General features: G+C 36.1%; 1 pseudogene; it reads left to right on the plus strand.

Annotated features, from left to right (window-relative positions):
* Positions 1-709: 709 nt before the first annotated feature.
* LOC136137881 (rab9 effector protein with kelch motifs pseudogene) lies at positions 710-1,230 on the plus strand (annotated as a pseudogene).
* The last annotated feature ends 5,025 nt before the right edge of the window (positions 1,231-6,255 follow it).

A 6,255-nucleotide genomic window follows, 5' to 3' on the forward strand; every position in this document is an offset into this window, starting at 1 on the left:
GTGGGGACACCATGAAGTTGCTGCCAGTCTTGGAGCCTAGAGAGAAGCCCAAGAAAGAAACATGGTATACATTTGTCCTTCATGGTCATAAATGCTCATGATTACCCCCAGTTATGACGTCAAGAGAGGGAAGATCTTCATCACTGGGGGACAAAATTCAAATGTGAGCTTCTCAGATGTGTACCCTATAGATGTGACATCAGGGTGTTTAGAAGCACTGGGCAGCCAGGAAATCAAGATTGTCTGCAAGTCCTAAAATTCTGAAGCCAGAACCTGGACCATTCTAGAGATGACCATAAGCCCCCTCACCCCCCACCTTGACCAAAAACATTCCACCCCCTATTAGAAATCTTTGGAAACCTTTTGTACGTCTTCAGTTGAGGAAAGTGAGGCAGTCAGCCGCTGAAGGATTGAATCTACATGTGTGGGATGCAAAAAATTTTAACCTGGTCTCAGCAAAAGACCCATTAAAGAACAATTTTCCGGGCTTCCCTGGTGGCGCAGTGGTTGAGAGTCCACCTGTTAATGCAGGGGACGCGGGTTTGTGCCCCGGTCCGGGAAGATCCCACATGCCGCAGAGCGGCTGGGCCCGTGAGCCGTGGCTGCTGAGCCTGCATGTCCGGAGCCTGTGCTCCACAATGGGAGAGGCCACAACAGTGAGAGGCCTGCATACCGCAAAAATAAAAAACAATTTTCCTGGGAAAATCATATGAAGATGGCAGCAGGGACAAAGCTTTGCATCCACAGAGGCTCATCAGGTGAAAAATCCATGATGACCTCCATTGCACTGATATAAATGACATGAATTTGTGGAAGCTGAGTCACACTGGGGCCCTTTATATAGGTTGTGACACACATTTAGCTGTGATGGTTGAGAAACACATGTACCTCATTAGAAAATGGCTCTCACAAGAGCACTGGACACAGTGTACCAATATCAGGTAGAACAGAAGCAGTGGACCCTGCTTAAATTTGACACCTTCTCCTTCCTCCCTGCAATTGGACCATCCAATGTGTATCATTCCAAGGCTTGTGATGTCTACATCTGAGAAGGAAGAGGCAGTTTCTGTCACTCTCAACCGTGAAGCTGAGAAAGGGGATTTTATTGGCAAACCAAAGTTGTGACCCACATGAGGAAAATTAGACTGGCAAATAGCTCTGCTTTGTGTTTGGTGGGACAAATGAAAAAGGGAAATCTATAATGATCATATTATGACTGTAGCTGACTAATAAAACCCATATTTTATGAAAGAAAAGATTGATAAAATAAGTCTTGGAAATGTAATGTACAGCATGGTGACTAGTTAACAACACCATATTATATATTTGAAAGTTGCTAACAGAACATAACTTTTAAAAAATTTTTTTTAACTTTTGTACAGTAGGTCTTTGTTAATTATCAGTTTTAAATATAGCAGTGTGTACATGTCAATCCCAAACTGCCAATCTATCCCTCCCTCCCACCATTCCCCCTGGTAGTGATAAGTTTGTTCTCTAATTCTGTGAGTCTGTTTCTGTTTTGTAAATAAGTTCATTCGTATCTTTTATTTTTCTAGATTCTGCATATAAATAATATCATATGATATCTGTCTTTGTCTAACTTACTTCACTTAGTATGATAATCTCCAGGTCCACTCATGTTGCTGCAAGTTGCATTATTTCATTCTTTTTAATGGCTGATTAATATTCCATTGTGTATATGTACCACATCTTCTTTATCCATTCATCTGTCGATGGACACTTAGGAATTGGTACAGCCACTATGGAGAACAGTATGGAGGTTCCTCAAAAAACTAAAAATAGAGCTACCTTATGATCCAGCAATTCCATTCCTGGGCATATATCTGGAGAAAAACGTGGTTCAAAAGGATACATGCACCCCAATGTTCATTGCAGTGCTGTTTACAATAGCCAAGACATGGAAACAGAACATATCTTAAAAATTCTTACCATAGTGAAAAAAAATTGTAACTATGTATGGTGATAGATGTTAACTAGACTTATTGTGGTGATCATTACACAATATGTACAAATATCTAATCATTTTGTTACACACCTGAAACATGAAATGTTATATGTCAATTATATGTCAATTTTAAAATTACTTGTAAATAAAGGAGAAAAAAAGAAAAATATTGCCTCTGCCTCACCCAAGGTTAAAAATCTCTCCCTGAAGGCAGTTCTCATCCAGTGACTAATCACAGCTGTGCTACCAAGGAACAATGCTGAAGGGCCATCACAGCTCCAGAGCCCTTGTGTGATGTTGAGACCCTTGCATCAACTACAGTGCAGTTTAACTTCTCCCATTGTCCAGCCCTTTTACCTGACTCCCTCACATGTATTAATCCTAAAAACATTCCCCAATAAAATTCCTGCCCTGGAGTCTCTATCTCTAAGTCTTTTTCCCAGAGAACACTATATTAGACATCACTGATCTGTTCAATTTAATGCAATTGCATATATTTGTCATATGTGTACACATAGTGTGAACTTCTCATAATAGAGAATGGGATTTGAATTTATTAGTTTAGCTTTATGTGAATTTTTAGTTGCTGTCATAAACCCTCAAAACTAGCACATAGAGAAGAATCAGAGATCAAACTATCAGTTGTATATATCTGTGGACTATGTACCTAATCACCCTAAATTTATTGATTTTAAAGAGCAACCACTTTATTTATCATGATTCTATGATGGTCCTTATCATAGGACCCATACCACCCATACCAGAAAGCTGTGTGGTCCTTCTGCTTGTCTCACCTGAGCAAACTCATGTGGCTGTAGGCAATTTGTTGGTCAACTGGGATCTGGGCTCTAGCTGGGATGATTGGACTTCTTGCTCTATGTAGCCTCCAGATAGACTAGACTGGACTTCTTTACATGGTGGTCTCAGGAAAATTCCAAAAGCCCCATGTAGAAAGACTTTTCAAAATAGACTTGTTTCTCATCACTGATGTCCATTGGCTTAAGCAAGTCACAAGGCCAAGGCCAGAGTCAACATAGGATGATCACATAAAGGCACCAGTTCATGGAGGTGTGTTGCTCTCACTGTCTCGCTCTTTCTCCGTGTGTGTGTACATGTGCCAGCTTTTATGTAGTGATTTTATATAGTAGATGCTGATTTAAGTTAAACACACACACACACATAACACACATTTGATAATAAAATATAGCCTTATGAAGCTGAAACTATTATTATCCCCAATTTACTGATGAAGAAATGAAAGTATGGAGAAGTAAGTAAATTGCTTAAAGGTATAGAGCTAAGTGGAGGAAGTGGAATTTGAATCCTGGTGGTTTAACTCTAAAGACCATGTACTCATCTACAATGCAGTTTTCTTCCTCTCTTCCACATCTTTTTTTTTCCCCCCTCCTAGGGGTGGGGTGGAATGGGTGGTAATGTACAAGCAAGTAAGAAGAAGGAAGAAATTTTAAGCATGCTTAATCAAGCACTTTGATTTATAGATAACTTGGGGACCTAGAAATATGAGATATTTCTCTCAAAACATGTAACTAATTAAAAGTAAAGCTCTGGCAAACCTTTGCTTCTATGTCAAAATATTGTAAAAAGTTAGAACATTCAGTTTTATAAAACTGCAGATGAGACTGCATGGATTCAAACTTTGCCAGATCATGAAAGGTGAAGATGGATTCCTTTCACCAAATTAAAGTGCATCAGGACTAGAGGATGCCCAATGTAGGGTAAAAGATAAAAGGGATTTATGCTTTGTACTTTACACAGTTGGTAGTAAACATATGCAAGCCATTATCGCAGAAGGTTATATAGTCTGAAAATATAAATAGGTTCAGGAAAGGCTTAGATATATTCATGAATGGAGTTTATAGTGGGTTACCGAAAGGAAGCTAGGGATCACAGACTCCCCGAGGTTCGGGTGTGGAAGGCAACTAGCATGTTTTTCTGAGAAACATCAAAGAAAGTATGCTGGATCTCTGGAGTTGATGTGACTTACTGTGACAGTTATATTCTCATATTCTTCCTATAAGATCCATGCAATGCTATTCATCTAAAGACATGATTAGACTTCTTTTATCTTATAAACATTTAAGAAAAACGACTCCTTTTCTCCTCTATCAACAAACTGTGTAATTTCTTTCTTAGATGCTTTATGTCAATTTATTTTCTCTTCTGTTTTCTAGCTTCTTGCCTCCATCTCATTTTTTATATCAAACCTTCTTTCCCCTCTTTCCTATTTCAGGTCTCTTAAAACTTTTTCCTCTACCTCCCTTTCATCTTTATTATTCTTCTATTTCCAACTCCCTTTTATCTCTATTTACCTTCAACCCTCTCTTTAAACTTTATGATATAAGAGATAATATGCCAATAATTTGTTTTTGACTAACTCTCATCCTTTGTTACTAGGAAGTAAGATGTGATCCAGTCAAAATCTCAAAGTAAATAAAAATAATTTTAGAAAAAAATTGTAAATATTACAATAAAATATGTATGAAATAAACAGCAAGCATATATGACAATCCATTAATATAAACAATTTCTATTGAGATAACATAAAAATGTTCTAAAAACAGTAGATCTGAAGTGATAGTTATAGTAAGTATTGCTTGAAGCAGATCCTTGTAGAAAATGTTGATTCTGTTTATTTAGAAAGAGACATTTGTATGATGAAATTTATCTAATAGTGTCTCTGCTACCAGAATAAGTAAAACAGTGAGAGACACTCAGGTTTTGCCTTGAAACTGTTGCTCTAAAGAGAGTTTATTTTCTTGCCAAAATACATTAATAATTTGAAGTGCATATTAAACTAAAGTTATTCATTACAACTTTAAGAAAAAAAGTGATAATTTCTGATATATTAATTTCTAGAAAGTATATTCAAAGACCTATTTTCTATCTATATCACTGTATCATTTATATATGTGTGATACAACTTAAAATTCTCTAGCATGCAAAGGAAATCAAACATTTGGAAAATTTGGAGCTGATCCAAAGTATTTTTAAAAATACTTTAGCATTTTGCTGGAGTTACTAAAATTCCAATAATAAGCTATTAGTAAGTTTGTTTTGCCATTTATTTTCCATTGCTACTAGAATTGTTATATGTTGCTAATATATACAAAACTTCTAAATCTTAGTTTAACTGTGGGAATAGCTGCTTTTTATTCATGCACATTTTAGGTTATTTTTTATTATACATATTTATTGTATTTAATAGGTATTACCATCCTTTGATTATTTTGCAGACTTTTATTTAGTGACTACTATATTCAAAATACTTGCATTTTCTGCAATGGCTGTATCAATTAAATATTAAATCCTAATAACACAACCAGTGTTGTCAACATTCTATTTTACTAGTTCTCTCGATTTCCTATAACTTCTCTTCAGTCCTATTGTAGAAGACATTTGGATTTTTCCGAACTCATTGTTCCATGTTTTGTCAAATTCAAGCACATTCTTTTGAAACTAAAACACAGGCATCATACTCTTAATTAGAAGCACCATGAAGAAACTGGAGCTGCCTGGAATTCATTCTATTAAGTATGTTGGCTGAGGAAACCAGTTTTCTGTAGTAAAATTACGAGTCTTAAAGAGTAATACAAACCACCCAGCATCAGCAATGCTATCTGCAGGGTCTGTGACTAAATCCATATAATATTGTTTCAGCCAAAGCCACTCTTCAGTGCAATTTAGGTCTTTGTGATAGAATAGCCTTCAAGTCTGATTTTCTGGCTCTGAAAGAGTTCTGTGAATTTTCTAATAAACTTTATTATATTATTTCCTTCTTACACTAGCTAAAATGGGTTTTACTCATTGCAGGTAAGGATTTTATCTAATAAATTGATTAATACCATAAGTACTATAAGGATAGTATTAGTGTTTTCTGGATGTTCTTTCTTTTCAAAGACTGTAGTCTCCCAACTATTCATTTCAATTGTCTGCATTCTAGTTCTACTTTTACACTCACCATACAAAACCCAAACCATGAATCAATCCAAGCATCTGACTTCTCCACTCTTAAGCCTGGGTAGAGATGAGCATGAATGAAGAATTCATTCAATCACTTGGAATTATTTGTATTTTTTTTTAAGCAGAGCTAAAATATCCAAGTTATATTGTTGTATGAACAAAGAAAGCTGCTGCAGATGTAGTTAGATAGAGAGATGGATGGCTAAATAATAAATTAACTTTCTTACACCCACCCTTCCCTTTTTCCAGAAGATACCAAAGAGATTGAAAAGTACTTCTGAGAATTTCCTGCCATTGGATTCCAGATG

The sequence above is a fragment of the Phocoena phocoena genome, chromosome 18 (genome assembly GCF_963924675.1).
Source record: "Phocoena phocoena chromosome 18, mPhoPho1.1, whole genome shotgun sequence".
Taxonomy (NCBI): Eukaryota; Metazoa; Chordata; class Mammalia; order Artiodactyla; family Phocoenidae; genus Phocoena; species Phocoena phocoena.